The sequence below is a fragment of the Dermacentor silvarum genome, chromosome 1, assembly GCF_013339745.2.
Source record: "Dermacentor silvarum isolate Dsil-2018 chromosome 1, BIME_Dsil_1.4, whole genome shotgun sequence".
Taxonomy (NCBI): domain Eukaryota; kingdom Metazoa; phylum Arthropoda; class Arachnida; order Ixodida; family Ixodidae; genus Dermacentor; species Dermacentor silvarum.
Window position 1 is genome coordinate 377777496 of NC_051154.1, and position 27173 is coordinate 377804668.

Genomic DNA, 27173 nt, shown 5'->3' on the forward strand with positions numbered 1-27173 from the left:
CACGGTTAGAAAATGTCTTGACCAGGACAGCTATTAGACTTTTGAATTATCCGTTGAAGACATCTTTTAGACATCAAATAGCTGCTTGTGTGTTTCGTGGGCAAGGTGGGAGGGTCCCTCATTCCAGGAATCCGCTGAGCGCGATGGCATCCTGGGCTCTGGAGACAAGACGTCGTTGGTAGTCCAGGGCCGGGGTGGAGATCTTGGCCTCCCACGTCTCGGTGCGGAGGTTCACGTCTTCGGTCGTTGTAGGCTTGGTAACGGCGTCTTCTGGGCGCCACGGGCACTCGAGTAGTAAATGAGCCAGAGTGTCTGGCATGACGCAGATCGGGCAGTTGTATAGGCACCGGGCGGCCCTCGTAAGGCGCCAGCGGCGCGCCGGCGATGATGATGATGATGATTTAGTGGCATCCCCTTTGAAACGGGGCGGCGACAAATAGTCACCTAGCCTGCTTGATTTAATCAGGTATACTATACATGTTCTTTATCTAGCATTTTTGTATAACTCTCATTATTATTTTTCTTTTTCAAAAATTTACCTTGTGCCGCTGCCTATGATTTTAAGAGATCAGGTCGTATCCATCTTTTCCCTGCATTTTTTCCACCAGTACTCCAATCGTCTCTTGCTGATCTCTACGGCTGATCTGTTTGTTTCCTTCCACTTTGAAACCAAGCGCTTCTGGGAGTTGCACGTTACCTACAGTTCTCGCTGGGTGGATCCCGTCGCATTCCATCAGGATGTGCTGAGTGGTTTCTGGATCTTTACTGCAGCATGCACATGTCTCATCTAGTTCCTGGATATGCTAAAATCCCTATATAAGAAAAGTACCGCCATCTACTCTTTCCTCCGCCGCCTCCTCTCCTAAAGCGCTTGCTTTTTTTCTTTACTTTTCGCTTGCGAAAGCCAAGTCGACGGTGGCGCACCTAGAAAGTCCAAGTTGAAGCTTTCAGGCCGGACGCGCGCCGCCGCCGGCGACTGCGGCTGCGCAGAGGACTTTCAACATGGCTCTGAGGCGGAAAAAAAGAAAATATAAAGAAGTGAAAAGCGCGCTCTATCATCGTTCAATCGGAGATACGGGAGAGAGAGAAGCGGCGTTTATCAAAGGATGGCGGTACTTTTCTTATATAGGGACTTTAGGATGATGATGACGATGATTTATTGGCATCCCCTTTGAAACGGGGTGGCGACAAATAGTCACCTAGCCTGCTTGATTTAATCAGGTATACTACACATGTTCTTTATCTAGCATTTTTGTATACCCCCTCTCATTATCTTTCTTTTTCAAAAATTTAGCTTGGATATCTTGGATATCTTAGCCAGGATATGCTGGCGAACAGCGCCGCGAACGGCAGCCGTCAGAGCACTGGCAGGTGAAGCAGACGACGGGACGAAGGCGCTCGGTGCTTCCAGTGATTTGGCACTGCGGGTTTTAAGGGCTCACGCACCGGAAAACGCATTTTCGCGTGTCTGCTTGTGAGAAAGGGCGTCACTTGTACGAGGCAGATCACATTCGTGGCATCAGGTAGTATATAAAGCAGAAAACGAGCGCAAATTGCGATGCAAATGCACCACGCGAACGGAGCTCACCGCGGCAAGCTAAGACGTGGAACTCCAGCAGTTATATTCCAGATGTTATTTTGCTTAGCGCTTTAGCATTGCCGCGTATTTAATCATGTAAATATGCGAATAGAACAAAAATTATGGACAGAAAGAAAAGGAGACATACGTCTTCCTTATTGTTTCTTGAGCTGCTTCGCCGATCGCACATGTGTCAGTAAGTTCCCATGCTCTGTCCGTTGTAGTTTTTTTTTTATCTTTGCAATGCTTCCCCATTCTTAGGTGCTTATAAACTAGCCCTATCTTAAGTCAGGACCCATTTTATATAGCTTAGCGCAACGGGAGCTGTCGGTGGCGGCGTGAACACACCACTGCGTTGGCATTCGCCGTCGATGCACAGCACAGTCATATGCCGGACGCAACCAGAGTTGGGAATTGCTAGGAAGGAAAATGTACATTAAAGGAAGACTGATACACTGATAAGACAACGAAATGACTACAAATCTGAGTGTTCGCCTTCGGTGCCCAAGCTCCGGAGCCGTTACACTGCGGAGACGACGACAGGCAAGTGGGACACGAAGCTCTTGCGTATGAACGCCTCTTTTATTAACGTTAGAACAACTAGACCATAGCAAATCAGCGTCGGAAATGTACAGTGCCCAGCGATTGAAGCCCTGGCAGCGCGCGGCTGCCGCCGTTTTTTTTTTCTTTTCGTGCCACAGGTGAGCGCTGTGGGACCAAATGCAGTCATAATGCATTACGAAGGTTCTCGCTTTCACTCTACCCCACAATGCATCAGTTTGTGTGTCCCCTGCGCTTACAGTGAGTGTAAAAAGCGCTGGCGACCATGCGATTCGAGTATCGCGATTCAATTTCTGAGCACTGAACGCGCTGTTGCCTACAACCACACATATACAGACTTTTCGCCTGAAAAACGCGATGCCGCGATGAACAACGGTTAAATTTAATGGCCTAACCTGCTTCAGTCATGTTTCAGTAACTGTTGGTGCACCCAAAAACGCAACATGTTTGATCAGACTTGGTTTCACGGCAGCGCCTGCTGCGCGCGGCCCGGCCGCCACATGTCATTACATTCGCGGCGCCGCCGCATGAAGGCGTCACCGGTCCAAATTCATCCCGCGCCCAGTGCCTATAGGTGTGTAGTGTTGGGTGGATGCGATGCATGAGGATGCCATGAGTGTAGGTGTTGCTCTGCAGTCTTCAAAATGCGGTGCTCTCCTCTTTGGTCAGTTTAGGGTGGGGTGGCGAGTACACCCTGCGTCCCAGTCGGTAGAGGTAGGAGGATGGCGTTATACGTGGGGGATATGGTCTCTGCTTCCGCTGCGTCACCAGGTGGTCGGGGGTCTCGCGAGGCGTCGAGAGAGACCCGGTTGACGTGATCGCGGGCCGCGGCGTGTGCCGCTTCGTTTCCCTCGAGCCCCTCGTGCCCTGGGACCCACGTGACGCAGGTGTAAGGAAGCGGAAGCCCACCGTTACGATCTTTGTAACTATCGATAGGTTGGACGTACATGCCCGTTGAAGTCCCCCATCACCAGAACCTCCCTATTGAAACTACAGCGTTCGACGTCTTCAGCCATGCACTGGATGATATCCTGATTTCCAGCGCTTTGCGCTAGACCAACGCTCAGTTATAGCACCGCCACGATCGCGGGCATGTCTAAGATAGAGCCCGCCAACCACATGTGTTCTTTGCAGGGGGCCTTCTAGTTTAGTCCATGAATTGTCGGTGTCGCTGCGCCATAAGATACCTACTCAGCCACCTTTACGGGACCCCTGCACTCTATTGCACCCGGCCCATTGCACTTAGGTTGTACCGGGTTTCCTCGAGTGAAGTAGATGGATCTCTGCGACTGCGTGCAGCAACATGTTCTCGGCATCGAGAATCAGATATAGTTCCTAACATTTGCTACGCTTTCTCTCCCGTGCATATTGAAGAAGCCAACATTCGCGATGACCTTGTTTTTCCTGCGGCTGCAGGTCTTCACTTTTGGAGATGCTTCTGCGGACAGCACACCTAGTGGCTCGCGGTCGAACTAGCGCCTGTTACGCTCGAATTACTGGGGAGCGCGTCGAATGGAATGGTGTGGGAAAGACCGCGCGCTGCGCTATATAGGAGGCCATGGCATGCAGCGTGCGGTCCTCATCTGTTTTGCTGCGCTATGAAAACGTGATTTTCTGCGCGCGCTGGAGTGCACGCAAAAAAAATTATGCCGTAACGGTAGGTTTACCACACGCGTCGTTTTAAAATACGTGCACAGCTTCCGCGTCGGGTCAAACGCCGACAATTATTTTCATTGTTCAAACGTCGCGAAACCACAGTTCTTGCTTCATCACGTCGACGGCGAGGGGCAAGTCATTGATAAAAAAGAACACGTGCAGGTGCGATAGAAATGCGCGTCCTTGTTTCTCTTTTTTTGGTCTGCGTTATCTCCGCATTTTCAATGGCTCTAAAGCAAAAGGTGTTCTGATGCAGTTATGGTCCCCCTAAACGATCCTTTGCGTAAGGTTACTTTTCGAAGCAAAGCTTTCTTTGCCTCTTCCTTCGTCTTTTCCACTGGTGCTGCTGTTGCTGTAGAGCACGCCGCGTCGGGGGGTGGTTGAGAACGTGTGTAATGTACATGGCAGGGGCGTGGCAGAGGTGCCTATGAGACCTTTCCAACGAACTTCGGGGGCGTCGCAGCAATTCCCTCTGGAGCTCCCTGGCCGCTGCTACAATACCCTCTGGAACAGTGGCGTGGCCAGAAATTTTGTTCGGGGGGGGGGGGGGGCTCACGTTGCAGCGCTGCCTCCTACTAGAATTTGTCGAGGGATCAAATACATGAATAATTGCATTGTCATGCAATGTCATTGTATATTAGATGCTGCAAACGAATTATTGAACGCTACACACTGTCAAGTAAAATATGTATTTTTTTCATAAAAGAATATATTCGTATGTCCCAATAATAGTGGCAGACATAACTGATATCAATTCTTCCGCGCTTTTTTGTCTATTCAATAAGTAAGGAAAATAGCACACAAACTTTACAACTACATCATTTCGAAACATTCAGCTTCGACCATTCGTGCGCCATAGGTGTAGTGCGTCATTTATTGTGCGTATACAGTGCGCATATATTCAAGTATGCGCCCATTCACTTATACTTGATACGTCGGCGATAGAGTGGGCGTCAGTTTTCCTGCCATTTGGGACAGATGTGTATAAATAACGTGCGCGAAACAATTACTATGACAGGAAGTGGCGCTACTCCCTTTGTCATTGTTTAACGAGTGGTACTCACTCTTGCCGACGTTCTGGGGATGAAGCCCTTTCTTTGAAGGTTAGCGATACAAGGCTGGTGGATGAGCAAATTTCTGTATCCTCGAGGAAAGCCGTGCATCACGAAGTGCCGGTAACACGTTCGGACAGTTGCAGCAGCGGTCCGTGAACTTGGACACACAGATTCATTTTATTCCTTAACATGTCTGTCACTATTTTTGCAGCCAACTACCGCACACGTCTTCAATCCACATGATTCAATCTAGCATGATTGGAGCAGGAGTGTGTTAGCGAAAACTCAGTTGCATTTCCGACAGCTGATCGCACAGAAAGCAGAAGCAAGGTAGAAACGGTAATGGTTTCGTATTCGTGCGCGGTCGCTGAGGAGAGGTATGGCGCGCCACCGTGAGCGCCATCTCGTTTCTCTAAAACAAACTGCTCCGCGAAAAGGGTCAATACGGGCCAACCTCCGGCTTAAACAGCTCCGCTGTTAAATATGCCCCAAAGTGGCCTTTCTGTCCGCATTTTATATATACAGGGTGTCCCAGCTATCACGCAGCAGGATTAAAAAAAAAAAAAAGAGGAACGGCGTTACGCGAAGAAAACCTACTGCATATTGTTTCCAGTACAGTGGAGTAGCCGCCAGTATTTTTTTCGTTACTGAGATTTAAACAATTAATTGTAAATTATTATCTAACTCGAGAAGTACTGTCCTAATTATCAAAGTGTCAACGAGAAAGTTGTAGAGCAATATGAAAAACTCCCGATACAGCTTTCTGTTGCTCAATACGGGCTACATAAAAGTGTTTTTCCGAGCGTGAAAGAAGAGCGCGAATACACGCTAAGTGCGTCGAGCGGCCAGTCGCGCGGCAATTCTGCGTGTATTCGCTGGCTTCTTTCACACTCAGAAAAACACATTTATGTAGCACGTATTGAGCAACAGAAAGCTGTATCGGGAGTTTTTCATGTTGCTCTACAACTTTCTCGTTGACACTTTTATAATTAGGACAGTACATCTCGAGTTAGATAATTAATTACAATTAATAATTAAATCTCAGTAACAAAAAAATTACTGGCGGCTACTCCACTGTACTGGAAACAATACGCACTAGGTTGGCTTCGCGTAACGCCGTTCCTCTTTTTTAAAATCGTGCTGCGTGATAGCTGGGACACCCTGTATATTAAAACAATGCCGGGACCTCCATAGGAAAGTGCATAAAAAGTACAATCTTTCCAAGTTTTTCCGACAAAATGTCCGCTTTCATTTGATTAAAATTAATTTATTATTTATTTTCGTTTGTTTACTCTTAAGGGTACAATTTAATTAGCCGCCTCAGAGAGACAACTAAAAAAAGAATAAATGCCCGCAATTTTTTAAATAGAAATCGGAGTGGGTAGTGTTCTTGGCTGGCGCGTTTGGTATGAAATTTCCCAGCACTGAGTGTGTGGCTGTGCGTGATGCTCGTGTGCTTTCCGAGCACGATGCTCGATGCTCGCAGAAATGTTTTAACTAATTGTAGGGTATTGTGCTGACTTCATATAATGGATGCGCATATACTTATCAGTGAGGTTAGATCATGACATGCCTTCCACCGGAAGGTGAGAGTGATGCCAGCTGCGTCAGCGACAATGATGATGAGGACTATGCAGGTAGATTTAAAGACTACGTTTTGAACATCAGCAGCAACGTTGATGAAAACAAACGCTGCAGTTGCTCCAAACCGTGCGCCTCTAGCGACAGAAATAATGGCAGTGAGTGGACAAAGACATCCTTCACTGAGCAATGTAAGATGCCGCAGTGGTAAGTATCTCTACCTCCGAGTGAGAACGGGAAGACCGAGTAATCCACAGATTTTTCGATAAAGCAGCATATTCAAACAGGGAAAGGACCCTGCTCCAAAGCATAACGGCAGGTAGTCATCGTCCATGGAAAGCATTCTAGTGGCGAAAAGAGGGAGCATATGAGGCCAGTTCCAACTGCAGGTGTGAGTATTCACAGTACGGGGCACTGGTGACATGCAAAAAACAGCCACCAAAGGTGCAAGCAATGATAACATTAAAGGAAACAGTTTTCATGTCGCTTCCTTTTTAAACTCTACAACTTTCCAATTTTCATCAGCACTTGAGCCGACAAGACCACGTCCATGAGTTTTGTTAAAGGAGACAGCGTTTTAGAAAACAAAATCAAGCATTGCTTAAGTGTTTGCCGAAGGTGCATATATAAATTTTCAGCATTGGCCAAAGAAGGGTCAAATATGCCCAGTGTCGCGAATTTGCGACATACCGATTTTCAGATATGTTTGAGCTTCAATGCATAAAACTATGTTTTGCTAAGAAAGTAACTGGAACGCCAATGCATTTCTCCGTTAAGTTCGGGAATTTATATCTCGAAAGTGGTGTTATCCTGAGATCTCGTTCCAAGTAGATCCGCCATGCGAACTCCGCGGCTAGAACTAGTAAATTCCAACATGGGCCATAAGATAATTAGTTAAAAACTTAATTTAGAATTTTTGTTAATTAGTTGATTATGTATTTCAATTTTTTGTGCAAGTAATGTCCGCCTCTTCCAGTAGACCAGCTAATGCACTAGAATTGTGCTATCTGCCACAGGCAATCTTGAAAAGTGTTCGCTGAAACAACCTGTATATCGCATAAGGCAGAAAATCCGGCTTGTTCAAGCGATGGTACCAAAATGGCCGACAGCACAAAAAGTAAGAACGCCAACAAATGCTCCGATTGACGTCACATTTCTCCGGGAGGTTCTGTAAACAAATTAAATTAATGGCTTTGAAAGTAAAATGGTACATTTCGGTACAACCCGGGCCTCCGGGGTGCGAGACGCGCACGCTTCCCTGATGCCACGGCGGCTGCACGGTTCTGGCTTTCTAAAGTGTGCCTAGTGCGTGAGTGATTGCACACGTCACGTCGCAGCCGTGTGGCTGACTAAAGGTGTGGCCTAGTGCGTGCGTCATTGGGCACGTGGCGTTGGCGCCACGTCATGAGTGTATAAAATGAGCGCGCTGCCTCCCACGCGTCACTTGCTCGTCCGATTTCATTGGTGCGGTTCTCTACTGCCATGGACGCGGAAGCGTCTACCTCAGCGGCCGCTGTGAAACGCGAAGCTGATGATGAAGAAGATGACATAATCACGACATACCTACCATTAGACATAGAGGATCGCATAACTTGAAATAAAATTCATTGTTCTGCAGCAAAATGGTCCGAATGTTACCGGTCTGTGGCAAACGTATACACAAACACACACCGAATCAACAGAACGAACTTTAATGCATGTAGAAATGATCAGTCGAAAAAATGCAATGCTTCGCATTCCGATATGTAAGCAGTCTTAAGTGCCTTTTAATTTTGTATTTGTGCAGTGTTAATAAATGTTGGGAGGAAAGCAAAGTAAAAGTAATTGATTACTCCTTAGTAATTCCTCAATTACTTTCATGGGGCCGTAATTGGCAGCAGTAATCAATCACGTTTTTGAATTGAGTAATTCTAATCGGTTACTTTTTTGTGTAAGTTGTACAAAACTGTTAAAAGGTTACGTTGACACGTGTACATTGTATATAGTTTTTTGTGTGTTTATACTTTTTCGCATTCGTGTTTTGTTTGCAGTATCGGGAAGAAGCCTTCAATCAGAGGGGGGCATTATTTGACACCCGTACATTGTTTATCTTTTTCAGATGACCTTTTTTCACCGGTTAACCACATTTCCAGTATTGTCGTTTGGCGCGAGACGCGCCTTCATGTATCGGAACATTCTAAAATTAAATTATATTCTGGGGTTTTGCGTGCCAAAACCGCAATGTGATTATGAGGCGCGCCGTAGTGGAGCACTCCGGATTAGTTTTGACTAGAGTTACTGTATGTGGCTCCCCTTATACAGTAACTCTAGTTTTGACCACCTGGGGATCTTTAACGTGCATCTAAATCTACGAACGCTTGTGCATTTCACCCCCATCGAAATGCGGCCGTCGTGGCCAGGATCGAACTCGTGACCTCGAGCTCGCTGGTTCAAAGCCATAGCCACTAAGCAACCGTAGCGGGTTCAGAACATTCTACAGTGTTGTCACCAATTCTATAGCGAAAGAATCTTGTCGAATCGATTGGGTGCGCGAAGCCAATAGAGGTGTAAGTGCACTCTGGAACCTACGCGAGCACCAACGATTACGCCGGAATGTACGGTGAGTCATGCATAAATAGCAGGCGAATTTGACCCGTTCATCAGATTTAGATGGCCGACTATTGTGCTCGCGCTATTGTGCTTTGAGTGTTACATGTTTTTCTGTGCACACGTTCGTCCTATAAAATGTTAGATTTGTGACTCACAGTTTTGACGATGACTGGTTCTTCACCCTCACTAAAACGTGCCAGCTTACATACATACATACATACATACATACATATATGCATACATACATACATACATACACACACACGTTATTTCAGCAGCTCAAAACATATTACACATTTTAGACGCATAAGCGCAAGTCTCTTATTGTGGGCGGGTCACATGACGTGCTAATCACTACTGGCATGACAGGAGTGAAAAAAAGCAATAGCTTGAAAAGAGCACAATAGATAGTTTACTGTGTTATTAACAAGAAAGCAACCATGACTAAGGTTGACGTGCCAAAACCGCGATTTGATTCTCAGGAACGCCGTAGTGAGTGAGTTCGGGTTAATTCTGACCACCTGAGGTTCTTTAACATGCACCCAATACACTGTACACGGTTCAATATACTGTACAGTGTGCATGGTGCTGTTGTGCCAGGTGGCCCTTCTGGACAAAGGGGGCTTCACAGGCGAGCGTGCAGCTATGGAATGCCATCCACACTTCATCGTTTTCCCGGCGCCGAAGAGCTGGCGACGAAACCAGAGATAATGACAAGCGATAATGTGTTGTGTTTTCGTCTGTTCGACGACCCAGAGCTGACGAACGAGACAAGTTCTTCGAGTCAAAACTTCAATGGGTCATCGGCCATTTGCGTCTCCAAACGGCAACGCCCGTCTTTGTGTGCTTCACTCGAAGCACCAGCGCCCGCCTGTACCATGACGGGGCCCGGCGTAGACTATTGACAGGTAAACATAGAACTTCCCTTCAGGGTGATCACAACCGCCTCATTTTTTGGAAATGTTGGCGACATTCAAGCCTACAAAGAGCCAATGCTGACAATTTCCTTGGAACAGCGTCGATCCCGGTTTCACCTGAAATTGTTTCTGCGTTGCATCGAGGGCGGGTCGAATGTTGGACACGAGAGGCGGAGTCCGGTGAGGAGTGTGACACCATGGGTGGGATTTTGCGGACTGTGCTGAAATTCCAATTGGCCGAGAGAAGGACGTTGAATTCCCTGGTCGAGCGAAAGAGGGAAAAGAACTGGATAAAACGCTGCACCACGGAGGTGTGAAAAAAAAAATGTCACAGTTTCGCCCTAAGGGCGAAGCAATGAATGCGATAGCAACACAGCAATGTCATACGAAGTAAGGTGAGCGGCTTTGGTAGCAATATGAATTGTAGTAAACATGAGCTGATTAAGTAAGCAGGTGTGCTGCGGCGTAAGTAGACCGACATGAAGAGAGACTCGATGACCACGAGAAGGCGCGTGTGAAACGGTGGTGTTGATGAGAAGCGCTTCCCGTGGGCAGCGCGTGCGAAGGGACACATCTGTAGCGCTGCACTGCCGATCCGGGCAGCATTGCATGTGTAGCGTGCGTTGGAAAATGTGGCCCGACTATTACTAACTGAATGAACAAGCGTGGTGTGAGCGCGCACAAACAAGCATGAATAGCTCACACTGAATGACTGCAGACAACGACCGTCAAAACTCTGGCAGCAAGCGGATACGCCGCAGCGGCGAACGTACGTGCGGTCTATCGCTCCAACGGAAACTGAGCGCATGAAGGTCAGAGCTGTGTGGAGATAAGAGACGGTGCGAGCGAGCGACGATCGCGGCTGTGCGCAGCGTAGAAGTGCGCCCCCCCCCCGATCCCTCCGGCGCTGGCTTACCGCTTCCTTGCTTGCGCGTGGGAGAGATAAGAGACTGTGCGGACGAGCGACGAGCGCGGTTGTTGGCAGAGAAGTGCCCCCCCCCCCCCCCCTGCTCCCTCCGGCGCTGGCTTTCCGCTTGCTTGCTTGCGCGTGGGAGATTGAGTGCGTTCGCTCTCCGTGATAGCGCGCGTCCCCGCACGCTTCCGCTGGGGCATACGGCGCGCGGCGAAGATTTTATCTATACGGAACCTCACGGCGACGCCGACGGCGACGGCAGAAATCCGGTTGAAGTGTCCATATAATTGCTATCGCAATAAAAAAAAACAATTCCTGAAACTTTTGAAGCCAGCGCACATTTTTCTGTTGTCGCATGTTTCTTTTCATATTTATTTTTCTTCTTGGCCTAATGCTGGTAAAAATGCGAAATAAACCAAGTTAATTGCCCCTTGTCCAAGCGTCAGCACTCTTCAGCACGCAACATCATTTCTAGCCTGATAGCGTTGGAGGTTTCCAGACACTGACCTGGCAGAGGGAACTACCGGCCGTCCCGGAAGAAACTTCCTACCTCGGAAGTCCAACAATGGCCGTTACTGTATCAAAATGTGGCAGCCGTGGCCGGGATTTGATCCCGCGCCCTCGGGCTTATTAGTAGCGCAATGCCATAGATTAAAATAAAAGGGAACATAATATCCTCGACTATCTTTACCGTAGTTTGCATAAATACGCAGTAACTTATAAAGGTGTGTTTTCCTTGGCGCTTTGCGTTTGGTCTCTATTGTTTTTGTGGCGACTCGAGAAACTATATGGAAGAAGTATCACTTGTACTAACAGATCCGGAAAGGATTCAATTCCTGCAATATTATTTCTTGTGTAATCGTCTGAGCAATCATAAGTACCATCATACAGTATGCTCGAAGATAGCTTATGTAACAGCTCTTCCACTCGGTCTATTTTCGTGTGTGAGCAGGAGCCGTCAACTGAAATACAATTTCTCAGGGCAGACTCACCGAGAACCTTAAATTCTAACCTACGCACCTTAGGAGAGGCATTAAACTCAAATGTATATAACTTCACTACTTCCGTTCGCAAACGTTTAATTATGTAGTCAATGTGAAGAACCCCCAACATGTGGTCGTCAAAATTACGTCCAAGGTACTTAACAGAAGACGGTAACGCTAGGGACACGCAAGCTCACCCTAAACTCTGAGAACCATGTCATTGAATGGACTGCCATAGATTATTTTTACTTTCTTAAAAAATAATGCGTCACCAACTAGCCCCGCAACGTGTTTTGTTAAGTAAATGGTAAGGATTAGCAGTAGTATGATTCCTCCGAATATGATTGCTGCGATATTATTACTGCAGCGTCATCAGCATATTGAAATATTGTAACCCGCCGCGGTTGCTCAGTGGCTATGGTGTTGGGCTGCTGAGCACGTGCGCGGGATCAAATCCCGGCCACGGCGGCCGCATTTCGATGGGGGTGAAATGCGAAAACAACCGTGTACTTAGATTAACCCCAAGTGGTCCAAATTTCCGAAGTCTCCCAATATACGGCGTGCCTCATAATCAGATCGTGGTTTTGGCACGTAAAACCTCATAATAAATTTTTAATTTAAATATTGTAGCCTTCAGTGGTAGGTTTGCAATGTCATGGACGTAAATGTTATGAGAGGTCTCAGAACCGACCCTTGATGTACACCATATATGACATAAAATCACCATATGTATGTTTTTAAAGACACTGTGGGCTAACGGTTAGAAAAATAATTGGAAAATAATTTTGAATAAGGAACTCAGTCACCAATACTTTCTAATTTTTGTAACATGATGTGTTATGTTGTCATTTGTCATCAGTGCCACAGCTCAATACCCTGAAACACCCGGTGCTAGCATCCTGGGATAACAAGCTGTCCTCGATTTTAAAGCTTCACGCAGCCATTGTTTATAGCAGGGCCCTCTACCCGCTTCTGATGGCACCGTAAGAACGGCAGTATAACCACATCGACCTGATTCATCAAACATATCACAAGACAGTGTTGGGGGTCCTTCAGCAAGGATCCTCTGGAAAAGCTCGATAAATTGGAGGCATGGTCATCAGATCTATATGTCTTCCGGGTTCCCAACTTCTACAGCTCCAACTTGCTCAGCTCAATAACACTGATCATTCACTGATCAGTGATAACACTGAGCAAGCGATCATTCGTCGGCTTCGGTCCTGAAAGCAGATTTCTTTGCAGCTTTCAACACATTCAAAGCTATTGGATTTGCTTATGTATCTTCTTTGTTCTGTGGTTTTACGTGCCAAAACCAGTTCTGATTATGAGGCACGCCGTAGTGGAGGGCTCCGGATTAACTCTGACCACCTGGGGTTATTTAACGTGCACTACAACGCAAGCACACGGGCGTTTTTGCATTTGGCCTCCATCGAAATGCGGCAGCCTCGGTAGGTATTCGATCCCGCGATCTAGTGCTCAGCAGCGCAATGGGTTAGCTAACTGAGCCACCGCGGCGGGTAAAAGAAGGGTGCCACCAGCACTCCTTGCAAAGGGAAACTCGACCCACCGTGGGTATTTGACAACTTGAACTGACAGGCGTCAATATCTGTCTTCAAAATAGCAAACTCTTACCTGAGGTTAGGTCACTGATGTGGTTAAGAGGGCCAGCAGCTCAGGTTGCTTGACTGATAGCATCAGCCCTGATACGGAAAGAGCATTGCTGAGTTACAAAAGACGTTCCACCTTTATTTGTGCAGTCATACACAACTCGTAGATGGAGTAGTATGTTGTAGCATAGGGTTATCATACCGGGCGTAACACTCTACATCACCCCGAGATTTCATATTCGAAGAAATTGAAAATGCAACTAAAATAGTTCATAAGTTCAGTTGAATTGAATTCTGGGATTTTACGTGGCAAAGCCACGATTGATTATGAGGCACGTCGTAGTGGGGGACTCCGAATTAATTTTAACCACCAGGGTTTCTTGAACGTGGTCCCAATGGACGGGACACAGGCATTTTTGTATTTCGCCTTCATCGAAATGCGGCCGCCGCGGCCGGGATTGGATCCCGCGACCTTGAGCTTATGCAACACCATAGCCGCCAAGCCACCGCGGTGGGTATAAGTTTAATATTTTCAGAACCTACACATGACGCCCCGATTTTGTGAACTGGGTGTTGCGACTTTCAGTTGCCAGCACTACTGGGTATGAGCAGTAACTGCTGAGTCTAGATAATTGTGGGGTTTTTCATTCGTTTTTATTGTAGCCCTGGCGTATGAAACCAGATGAAAGCAAGTCTCACCTTGACATTTTGACCCCATATAAATGTAGTTTCACCGTTGCAACGAGGACATACGTGAAGGACTTGAGGTTTCGGATCCACACCGTTTTTTCTAGCTAGTTGACTTCGGCAGTGGAAGGGTAGAGGAGGCATGTTGACGGTTAAAGTCTTTCTTCTGGTGCTTCCTGACCATACCATCTTTCATATAGAAGTCACCAGCATACGGCCATCTAGGCACCACGAAATACTCTGTATTTAGTAGCCAGGTTCTGGAGATGCTTCACATGAGCATTTGACCTAGGCTTTTCCATAGTAACTGTACATGGCAAGAGAGCAAGAAAAGGGTCATTGGATTTCATGAACAATTATTTGAAAGTGTAAACAACCCTTTCCACTTTGTCGTTTAACTCGAATAGTTGGGACTTGAAGTGGCGGGCTTACATCTATAATGATTAGCAAATGCAGAAAGTGCGCTTGAAGTGAACAGGAGCACATCACATCGCAGAATTCTTGGAATGCTGAAAAGGGCAAAAATGCTTTTGGTGATCTCAACGCACCATATACTGCCTGGGGATACTCTTACGTGTTTCCCAAAGGCAGAGACCTGTGGTTCGACTCGCAGCAGGAGGGCTTAACTCTCATCACCAATCCTAGCGCACCCACCCGCGCGGGCACTAGCTCCAGTAAAGACTCAACACCCGATTTAACGTTCACTAGAAACACATCCGCAGCCACCTGACAGAACACATTAGAGGACCTAGGAAGCGACCACTACATCATCGCGATACACGTTCAGGGCGGCCCACGTAAACCCACGGGAAAACAGCTCAAGCTAGTGGATTGGACTGAGTTCCGCAAATCACGCGAGAACCAGGTCCAACCCATCGACGACATAGAACACTGGACTGACACTCTTAAACGGGATGTTAACAACGCCACACACATTGTACCTCCTGAGGCACAACTCGAAGAGATCGATAGCCGGCTCCTCCACATGTGGGAGGCAAAACAATCGCTCAAAAAGAGATGGGAGACACAGAAACACAACAGAAACCTCAGGAAACGCATAGCGCTCCTCAATAAGGAGATAGAGATGTATGCAACACAGCTATGCCGACAACATTGGGAAGAAACCTGCAATGCAATGGACGGGCAATTAAGTTTAGGTAAAACGTGGCGCTTTCTCAGATTCCTACTCGACCCAGAAGACAACAAATCTGCCCACCGACAAACCATAAACAAACTCATACACGCGTACAAGGGCACAGAGGAGGATTTCCTTAGGGAGGTACAGCTCAAATACATCTCTCAGGTTCCTCCTCAGCAGCACCCAGACTACGCAGGCCAGTCCAACACCACCCTAGACGAGGAATTCACCGAGGCGGATATCCGCGCCGCCCTGCACAAACTTAACTCCAAATCTGCCCCAGGTCCCGACACCATTACCCACAAGACACTACGTAATCTTGACGACGAGTCAATCACGCAACTCACAGAATACATTAACCAATGCTGGACCACCGGCAGCTTGCCCCCGCAATGGAAAAAGGCCCAGGTGATCCTCATTCCTAAACCAGGCAAACCACTAATACTAACAATCTTAGGCCCATCTCCTTAACGTCGTGCATGGGCAAATTGATGGAGCACATGTTCCTGGATAGACTAACAAATTACCTAGAGGACAATGACCTATTTCCATACACCATGATCGGCTTCCGTAGGCATCTCTCGACCCAGGATACCATGCTGCAGCTGAAACACCACATCATAGACTGCACAGGCCGCTCCACTAAGGCCATTCTCGGCCTAGATCTTAAGAAGGCCTTTGATAACGTCACACACAGCACCATCCTAATCAGATCAACACCCTAAACTTGGGCCTTCGCACGTACAATTATATCAGAGCATTTCTAACGGACAGAACAGCCACCATCACCGTAGGAGCGCTCACATCGTCCGAGATAACCATGGGAAGCGTGGGCACCCCGCAGGGTTCCGTGATATCTCCGATGCTGTTCAACCTCGCCCTCCTAGGCCTTCCGTCACAACTTCAGAAAATCCCCGGACTCCATCACACTCTTTATGCCGACGATATCACCCTCTGGGTATGCGAGGGCAGTGATGGATTCATAGAACAAATATTACAGGAGGCTATTCACACACTAGAACGGTATCTGCAAGGGACAGGACTATCCTGTTCGGCGGAGAAATCCGAGCTACTGCTATATCGCCCTACACTCAAGGGCCGACCACCCAAACATCACCAAGCACAAACACACGCCGATATAACACTCACGACAAGCGACGGTCACATCATACCAACCGTGGATAAAATTAAGGTGTTAGGACTGATCATCGAGAGTAAGGGCACAAACGGCGAGACAGTTCGCAACATTGACGCAAAAGTATCGAACACGATGCGCCTTATTAAACGCATCACCAATAAACACAAGGCATGAAAGAGTCTAGCATCCTCCGCCTCATCCAATCATTCGTACTCAGCCAGATCACGTATGCGGCAGCCTATCACCGATGGTTCGTCGCAGAAAAAGCAAAACTCAACAGCCTCATTAGGCGAATACATAAACAAGCACTAGGATTGCCGCAACACGCCAGCACAGACCTCCTTCTTAAACTGGGATTACACAATACCCTCGAGGAGCTTATCGAGGCGCAACAAATATCACAATACGAGCGATTGGCCAAGACTAAGTCAGGCCGCCAGATACTCGAGAATCTCGGCATCTCTTACCACACCCAACACGGCGACAAACATGACATACCACGCGATATCCGAACTAAACTCACAGTTCCACCGATACCCAAGAACATGCACCCCGAACACAACGAGGGCAGACGCGTCAGTAGAGCCAAAGCTATGACTAAGATTTTCGGTCTCCGGAGCAATGGGAGGCACTCCTCGCTAGCTCAGACCCGGAAGTGCAACTAGCGCTTCTGCGCCACGTCCGGCTGGCGGCAGAAGCCAGTGGAGCCCTGGACTTGGGGCCCCACCCATCTAGCTCCTAAATCCCTTCCCTTTTACCTCAATAAATGTTAGTCTCTCTCGTGACCTACATGACACGCATGTCATGGAATTCATGTCATGACCTATCATTTATGTTCGTCATACGCTCTTGTCATACTATGCCAGTTTTGGTACATACCAAGTTAACGAAACGACCATGAGAGCATGAAAGCGTAGGCGGCTAGATAGATAGATAGATAGATACTGTCAAAATGGCAAACGTTCGCTAAGAAATGCTTCGCATTTAAAATCTTTTGACGCGGGATGTTTTTTGGGGAATGAGTCCTGGCAGCATGGGCAACAGCGAGACGCATAACGAAAGATGTCTGATGGAAGCTTGCTTCTTGCATATTGTGACGCCTAAGTAATTTTATTTGCCTGCCACTTCGCAAACGTATAGCCGTTTCCATGCCTTGGAAACTGGCAGTTGGCGTTGCGGACAGCAAAAACATTTCGCTAAGCGCCGTCGACACAACGCCACAAGCTGGCTGCAGCCGTCTGCTCGAAGCTCGACTGCAGACATATTGCTATGCTTTCGCTGCACCTTCTATCGAGTGCGTGCAGGGCAGTCGTGAATTCGCGCCCAGAAATCGGTGTACACTCTCGCAGAAGAAATGAGAGTACAGTAAGTAAGTGCTGCACCGGAAAAAACGAATACGAAAGTGCTGCGCTCCCTGAACTTGTGCAGAATGTGCAGCCAAATTGAAGACACCTATAAGCTGCTTGCCGTCCAAAAAGTGAAATATAAAGTGTCACATAAACTGTTTTGTTCCTTTTTGTTGGGAGGGTAGAAGTTCCATTGCTCTGGCTTTTGCAAACAAAGCTTCACAAATGCTGAAGATAATTTAAAACCAAACTCACACTCCTGATGAGGGAGTGTGAGTTTGCCTCATCGGTCTAGATTCTTTGGTTGAAATTCATACTGTGGCAGTAAGGATGATGAAATCAGTGATCAATATGCCACCAGCATGAATCATTCGCGGCACAGCGCTTTTCCGGCTGAAACAGTAGGCAGAACTTTGCAATGCAGTGATGGTAAGGTTATCATTGAGCCACCAGTATAATGTCCAAAATTTTGTTGAAAGTAAGAGCAATCGCCAGCTGAACGTGCTTTCATAGCGCCAAGTTCTGCGGCACGCGAACTTATGAAGAAGCTACCCTAACCGCATAGATACATTCGAAAAGGTTTCGCCGATGAGGTGGCTATCTTCTTATATGTACGGCAAAAGAATCGGTGCTTATACACGATACATGGCGAAGGCGCTCTCAGGCGCTCTCTTTTTTGTTCGCCTTTCCGATACTTTTAAATTGCCATCGAACCTTCATAATTTCTACATTGGTTGTAAATCCGGGGTATTGCCTATCTCTGTAAGTGCTACAAAACTGTTTCAGTAGTTTATAACGCTCACGGCTTGTAACGTAAACAACGAGTAATGAGACGCTCGAAAGAAAGCAATGCAAATGTCGTGGTAAAATGTAAAAAAACCTGGTTTAATCACCGGATATAGTGCTAACGCAGGTAAAAAGTGTAGAAAATGGACCAGTACGTTGCAGTATACTACACTGTCCTATAGGCACAAAGTACTATACTTCGCTACTTCCTTTACAGTTTAGATGTATGTAAACAATGTTTTCCAGCTGTACAGGGTGAAAGTCACATTTCGCAGCTATCTAGTAGTCTTGTATCTAGCAGTCTTATACCAGAAGGCTTGTCGCTATATGTAATGCAAGGCGCATCCACTTGGAACGAATTCTCGGGATGACACCGGTTGCGGGATATTAATTCCCGAACTTTGCAGAGAAATGCATTGGCGTTCCAGTTAATTTTGTGCTTCAATGCAAAAGCTGACGTTTTGTTAAGAACCTAACTGCCTCGCGCGCGAAAGAAGACAGCGCGCTTCCGGCCTACCCAACGTTACTAGAGCGCGCTGTCTTCTTTCGCGCGCGAGGCACGGAGGCGAGGCGACGGAGAGGAGGGGAGGGTGGGGGGGGGGGGAGTGCGTTCTGCGCCGTCGGCTGCTGCTCACAGCGCGACCGCGCGGGCCTCATCTTCAAAGCAATCTGCGATGGGGACAAAGTGCATGCGCCGAGTGCCGTTATATATAGCTTCGAATGTGCTGTGCTTTCGACGTTTAGTTCGCTGCTGGCGCGCTTTCTCGCTCCGGCGTTTTCACAGTGAGTTTCCGCGGTCATCAAACGAGATGTTTTCATGTTTACCCGTGCGCGCGTGACAGCACGCTTATCTAATTAGTTAGTAAAGTAATAATTAGTTAGTTACTAGACGTTTCATTTTCCTCCTTCGTACGCTACATTGAGCCACGGTTGCCGGCTCACCCTCGTACGCTTTTGCTCGCACACACAGCGTACGGCGCGCGGGGACGATTTTTTCGCCGTTGTACTTTATACGCAATCTCACGGTGACGGCGACGGCAGAAATGCGCTTGGAATGTTCATATAATTGCTATCGCAATATAAAGTATCGGACGTAAAAACATGTTTGCACGCACGAACACACGCACGCACTGCACACGTACAAATGCACACATTATTGTTTTTGTTTAAAAGGTTCCAGCGCAGTTAACCGAGATACGTACCAACTAAGTCCAATTGAAGCCCTATTTATTTCTCAAGTTAACTGACTCATGTAGCAAAAGATATTTGATTCGTATAGGAAATGTCTAATACTCGAACACCATATACTGGAAACGTTTCTATACAAACGGGGAGTATGCGTTCCTAGTGAGGTTGTTCCCTTCTGTGCATCCTTTCATCGCGACATCTTCTGGCTCAAAGTGTTGTCGAACTTCTGCGCCTTGTTTCATGAACGGTGTCGAACATACGCTCTTGATCTGTGTCAATGGCTACGCGCAAGATGCGCCCACTCAATAATCGGCTCGCGCGGAGTGTTTCATTTTTTATTCCTTTCTTGTTTGTTTATTTGTTTGTTTTACGGCTGCAAAACGCCGCTATTCCCGCGGTACAGAAGTTAAGAAAATGCCGTTTAGAATTTTGCAACGTGTAAGACCGGGCCTAGCTGGTATTGCATGATGATCTGCACAGCGCAACAGTGGACCGAGCACGGAAAGAGATGACGGAGAAAAGCGATGAGAATATTTATTTATTTATTTACTCACTTACTTATTTATTGTGCGGGAGTTTCTTCACTGTTAATGATGACTGTGCTCTGTTTCTTTGGCAGGTGACGAGTGGAAGAGAGTGCGCTCGGTGCTCAATCCGACCTTCAGCACCACCAAGATGAATCTAATGTCGCACGTGATGAACGACTGTGGCAACACTCTGATCGACGTGATATCGGAGAGGCTGTCCTCTGGTCGCTCTACTCTTGACGTCACTCAGCTCTCCCAGGCGCTCTCTATGGACGTCATCACCAAGTGTGCTCTCGCCTGGCAGGTGAAGAGCCTTCACGTAAAAGGGAAAAAGATAACGGAACAGCAAAACATCAGACATCTCCACTAATGAAAAGTATTAAATGCGCGAATTGAAAAGGCAAGGGAAATGCGCGAAGACTATGCGCACGAAACCACCTCAGTGATTCACTGCTATACGACGTTCTGCTTCTGAGCACGACCGAGGTCGCAAGTTCAATTCCCGCGGCCGTAGTCTGGTAGGAGTTGAATGGAAAAAATGCCCGCGTATGTAGGTGGGCGTGAAGTAGCCCCAGCTGCTAGAAATTAGCTCAGAGTATATCTGACCATCTCGTAACTTCGTCGCATAGCCGGTAATTCGCTTTGAGACGTTAAAACACGCACGAAAAATTTATTCCTGCATCATGTATCACAGTTTGTTCATACATTTTCGCATTTGCATTTTGTCACGCAAAACATAGTTAACTCAATCAAGGATGCTACTTGGGCTAGTTGGAATGTTGGATTCATGAGTACGAAAATTCAGCGCGAACACAAGGGACAAAGAAGGAAATGTACGACACGCTCCCTTTCGCGAGACGGCGCTCGTGTGATGTATTTTCTTCTTTGTCCCTTGTATTTGAGCTGAATTTTCGTACCCATGAATAGTTAATTGACTCTTCTGACGACCTTTCATATGAAGAAAACGCATTCGTTTGCACTGTCGTTGCCGCAGCGCCGTACGGAGAAACCCGTTCACAGCGTGATAACTCGTCTTGTGCACCAACTGCTCTCGAGCGCATTGTTTTGTGTGCCGCACATGAAACGCGTGGCCGAGAAGGAACGCCTTTAACTCTCCGCGCGTTTCTTGCGACCTGTGTATCTATTCTGTTTCACCTGCCTCGCTTCTTGTCTGTCTTCACATCAGACCCCTCAACCAGAATACTGTATGTTGCACTGAAGTGCACGCTAAACTTCGCTTTTTCTCTGTACTTTACTCCTTTTAGTTATCTCTCTCTCTCATTCTCTCTGAAGCGCTGATATGAGAAAAATCGAGACCTTAAATTGCACTTACTATAGAGCTAAAAAGATAAGCAAAACTCTCGTTTGCAGAGTAGAATATCCCAAAATATTCAATTTTGAACGGAGAATTTGTTTTAACAAACGTTATAATGTGTAGAGTTCAGGGGCTGAATTCACTGAGTTTCTCGTTCGTAAGTGCTGTTTGGCGTCGGCCAGCCGCCCTCGCTAATCAGATGTCCAGTATCACAATTGGTTGAAATCTGCTCTTACGAACAGTTCTAGCTTAAGAACTGAAAAAGCTGGCGTCTATCGTCTGGACAAGCAAAAAAAGGCGCCTAAATTCCTATTGGCTGCGACGCCACGTCATGAGCGCGCCTCGACAGAGCAGAGCAGGCGACAGGGAACACATGCTACCGCGACAGCGCGCCAAGTGTTACGTGAGAGTGGAGGGCGTCGCCGTGACGCCACGTCACCTTCACTCGCAGAAGCCTGTGTTATCCGCGCGTTCCTTGTCCGCGCAAAGTTGCGCCTGCGCTCTAACTGCGCCTCGGTAAGGCCAAATAAAAAATGTCACAGTTTCGCCCTAAGGGCGAAGCAATGAATGCGATAGCAACACAGCAATGTCATACGAAGTAAGGTGAGCGGCTTTGGTAGCAACAACACGCAGAACTGTTGTCGACGCCATCGGCGTTTTGCCCGCGTTAGCTCAAAATGCGTGCGGCGTTGGGACTGTTGCTGGAGCCTCTGATATAAATAGGCACTTGGTGCCGCAGCTAAACGTCGCCTCCCTTCCCTCCCCCTCCCCCACGGCCTCTCGCGCGTCTGAAGAAGGCGCGTTTGCTCTACATATATGGTGATTGTAAAGGAGAAAAGAGACGCCTACTTCTGCAGCCCTTAAGCGAGCACGGCGCAGAACGCGCGTTTGTTCTCCGCCGCGCGTTCACTCCCCGTGAAAGACGCGCCCCTCGCGCCCTTTCACTCGCACATACAGCGTTCGGCGCGCGGCGACGATTTCATCTCCAAATGACGTCATACGGAACCTCACGGCGACGGCGACGGCGACGGCGACGCCGACGGCAGAAATCTGCTTTTGAGTGTCCATATAATTGCTATCGCAATAAAACGCGCCAAGCTAACGTCTCCTAGATAGCAGGCCTGTGAACTCTGCTTTATGTCGTCATGTTAGTTGGACCAAAATCTCGATTGCCAAGCCCGGCGTGAAGAAAGCGGTGACGCCCAAATCACCGCGGCTTACTCGGGGGCCTCCCGATTAGATTGTATGACAGTCGGGCAACGTGGCATGACGTCGCGGATCGAAGTGCACCGGCCTTGTGCTATCTAGGAGGCGTTGGCCAAGCGTCTCAACGTGCTCACTTCCCCGCGAGGAGTTCATAACTCGAAAAACAGCTCAACGGCGTTCAATTGGACATTAATGCTTTCGCATTCACAACTCATAAGAAGTGCTTAGGTGTCCTCGGTTCTTTTTCTCTCTTTTTTTGTTGTAAATATGGACCCCATAACTCTAACTTCTATTTTAGTTAAGGAGCTGACAATTTGCGAATCGGGTGTTTTCAAGAAGTTTTGAAATTTTAGATATATAATAATAAAAAAAGAAAACTGATGCCTGATTCGCACGTTGGCTCGCATTACTCAAGGAAAGCAATCTAAATTTAATATTTCAAGTGCACGCGCCGTGGTGGGCTTAGCGGCTGTTGCGGTACTAAGCACGAAGTCGCGGGATCAAATCCCGGCCGCGGCGACCGCATTTCGATGGGTGCGAAATGCAATAACGCTCGTATCCCGTGCATTAGAGGGCACGTTAAGGATCCCCTGAGGGTCAAAATTAATCTTGCGTGCCTACGCCACTGCTGCGTGCCTCATAATCAAATCGGGGTTTTGGCACGTAATACCACATAATTAAGTCAATATTTCATATGCAGAGAAGTTTACGTAAATTGTGGATGCATATACAGTGTTTTCCTTTCTTTTCACTTTGAACATTTTTCTTAAGCCCACAGAGTTTGCTGAAGTTACGTCAGCGCACATGAACTACTTCTCCAGCGGGCATCACTTGAAAGAACAATCAAAGCAGTGTAATCACAAATTAAGCTATATCAATTAACTTCTTAATTATAAACTTTAAGACAAACGTTTATATTGAAAAGTTACAACATCGTCACACGTTTATACTGAAAAGTTAAAGGACATCGCCATAAGCGTCTAATTCTGTGTTTCTACCTTTTAAAATGGCCATGTAGGCCGAAATAACTGCCCTCAAATTATTCGTTCAATTCAATTCATTTAAGCAGTGGGGCCGCAAAGAGCGGCCCGCCGTCCAACCCCCTTGTGACATATATAGGAGGGTGGCGTAAAATGAAACTTCGCCATACAGCGCGATAAAGCGGCCTGCCTTATTCCTTCTTCGAAATTGCTATACATTCAACCGGAAGTTGTGCAGAGCTCCAATCGGCACCACCCTAGTAGAAAGAGGTAAGCATGACGGTAGCTTGATTTTACGCGAACCGAGCTTCGCGGCCGCACGTTCGTAATACAGTAAACTCAACGGCGTTTATTTCAGTCTGCAAGGACATTTTGAAATGTAGAAACGTGGTACTAAACTGTCATGACAATTCCTTTCAACCTTTCGATATGTAATTTTCCCTTAAAACGTGTAATTAAGTTAAGTGATATAATTTAGTTAATGAATGGATTGCCTTTGGTTTTTATCGCAAATGATGTCTGTCTGGTAATGCAATACACCCGCAGTTACGTAATTTGAATACATTCTCAAAGCTTAATTGTTTAAAAAGGTGTTCAAAGTAAAAAAAAAAGCATGTATAACGGCATAAATTAGTTCCCGATGTGTTTTATTAAGAAAATTGGCGGTAGGCCGTGGATAAATCTTGTTCATAATATCAGCTGTGGGCATCTTCGGCTTCGTAAAGGGAGCTTTGTGAAAGTGCAAACGTGCTGCAGGGTTAAAACAACGGTAACCTTTCGGCGTTGGTCTGTACAAACATGACTGCAGGTTGACTGTCAAGGGGATCTTGAAAACCCCATCATGAAACGCCTCCTGAAAATACTCCTGGAAGTGGACGAACATGTGATGGGTTCCGCCGTGGCCCTTCCCATCCTTCGAAAGGTCTACGCTTGGGTATTTCCGCTGATGAGCTACGGCAGGCTATTCCGCCTAATTACTGACAGCCTCCGCAAGGTCATCAGTGTCCACGCCGCCGAGTTGGATGACACGACCCAGACCACCGCGGACATTGTTCAGTTGATGCTAGAGGCGAAAGCTGAGACCACTCGTCGGAACTGCGGAGAAGTTGAAATTACCGACAAGCACCTGCTGGCAAACTGCTTTCTCTTCCTTGTCGCAGGATTCGAGACGACGGCCACGACGCTCGCCTTCCTTCTCTACGAGCTGGCCCGGCATCCCGACAAGCTGTTCCAGGAGCTGAATTCCCAGCTAGCGGTGAACTCTAGGCAGCTCGATTACGAAGGCGTGCACAAACTCAAGCGAATGGACATGGGTATCAGCGAGTGCCTGCGGCTCTATCCTCCGCTCGTCCTCTTCACGTCGAGGGTGTGCGACAAGGACATCACGCTTTCGGGCTACACCATTCCTGCGGGATCACACGTCATCCTGTCCACCTGGCACATTCACCACAATTCCGACGTATGGCCCGAGGCGCATAGGTTCATTCTGGATCGATTGGCTTCAGACGCGGCGCGTGGAGAACGAAGGCATCCGGCGGCCTACGTGCCGTTCGGCTTGGGGACCTCGCGAGTGCGTGGGGCGCCGGTTTGCGCTGCTCGAAGTGAAGACGGTGCTCGCGAAGCTCGTCCCGACATACGTTTTCAGTGTGTGCAAAGAGACCGAGGACCCCTTGAAATTTATCGTCCCGGCGGTCGCAGTGAATCCGGCTCGGCACATAATGCTTCAAGTGACGCGGAGGAACGCCGAAGACTTCCTGCGTTGACTTGTTCACTAGGCTTTCAAACAACATGCGGTGTGATGTGGTGTTACACTGCCTGAAAGTGCCTGGACTTCAGCCCGCACGAAGTCCGCATTGCGTTGGGGTGGCATGCTGTTTGTCTTCAGCTCCGTGCGCAGGCAATTTGGCAGTGCGCCGATAAATATTATCACTATCGGGTGACTAGTTCTACTTTTTTATTTTATTTTCAATAAAAAAACAAAAAAAATCATTCTTGTGCTTGGTTGTTAGGTGACAACAAGTCTACTTCGGTGACGTTTTTTCTGAGTTGTCCGAAAACATGTAACCACAACGGAAAAGCCTCATTCGGAACCTCATGATTTACTGAGAAAACTTTTAAGAAAAGGTGCTCGCATTTCTTGTGGGAGCTGTCTCACCATTTCGCGTCTTAATACGCGCCGTATTCCGATGCTGGGTCGTCGTAAAATTGAGCATACCACTTTATGCCGGTGCTTTCGGCAGGCTGGTTTCAAAGAAACTACGAATGGCTCAAGCACAAATGACAATATTTGTCCCCGCGTAATTTTTACTCTCGCCTTCTAAATAAGCCGGAAAGGGCGACCTAACGGTGAAGAAAAAACAAAACTAAACGAAATATGTTTGAATTTGGCTTTCATGAATGGAATACCAGCGAAGCTGTACTATGGTGGGAATTACGTATTTGCAATTATGACTTTAACAATGTGATGGTGTTATTAGAACTATTAAACAATGAGAATTATATATGATCCGGTGGTTTTCATTTCATTTCATTTCATTTTAATACCTTAAAGACCCCTTGACAGGGGTATTACATAAGGGGTGGGAATACATTAGTACATAATTTGTATAATACAGAAATGAACACGAAAACAATAAAAGAACAAAAGAAAACTACATGAGTTAAAGTGTTACATACGTCAGTGCAAACACATAGACCTAAATAATACAAACTAAATTGCACGAGCATATAAGTATGTTAACACAAGTCACTTTCATTGTGAAAAGTGCGCAGTGACACTCTCCATAAACGTACGAGGCCAAGTGATGGCGGCGATTTGGTGGGGCAGGTTGTTCCAATCTGTAGCGGCAAGGCAAAAGAATGAGACGGAAAAGGTGACAGTGCGCATGCGAGGGCGGCCCACTTGAAAAGTGTGTCGTGTACGATGAGATGTTCGGGCTGCGGGTAGGATATAGGGTGGTTGATTAAGCGAGGTGTGATAGAACTTATGAAAAAGTGAAAGGGTTCCAGTGCGCCGGCGCGTAAATTCAATTCTTTCTTTAAGTAAGATATGCTCACGTCATATGAATGATTAGAATGGATGAACCTTGCGGCGCGGTTTTGGACGGCTTCGAGTGCGTTGATGAGGTATGTTTGGCGTGGATTCCATATTGCGGATGCATATTCCAGTTTTGGTCGGACTATTGACTGGTAGGCCAGTAGTTTAACAGGTTTGGGGGCACGTTTTAGATGACGCTTGAGAAAACCCAGTGATTTGTTAGCAGATGAAATGATATTACTGACGTGTGTGCGCCAGGATAAGTCAGATATAGTAACACCTAGGTACTTGTAAGACTGCGCAGAACACACGGGAATATTATTGTGTATTGGTAAGAAAATGTATCGCGCCGACGAGAAAATACCATCAAGTTGCATTTCTTAG

The 27173-nt window shown here is 47.1% G+C and overlaps 1 pseudogene; it reads left to right on the plus strand.

Annotated features, from left to right (window-relative positions):
• The first annotated feature begins 20314 nt into the window (after window positions 1-20314).
• LOC119445800 (cytochrome P450 3A19-like) lies at window positions 20315-25760 on the plus strand (annotated as a pseudogene).
• The last annotated feature ends 1413 nt before the right edge of the window (window positions 25761-27173 follow it).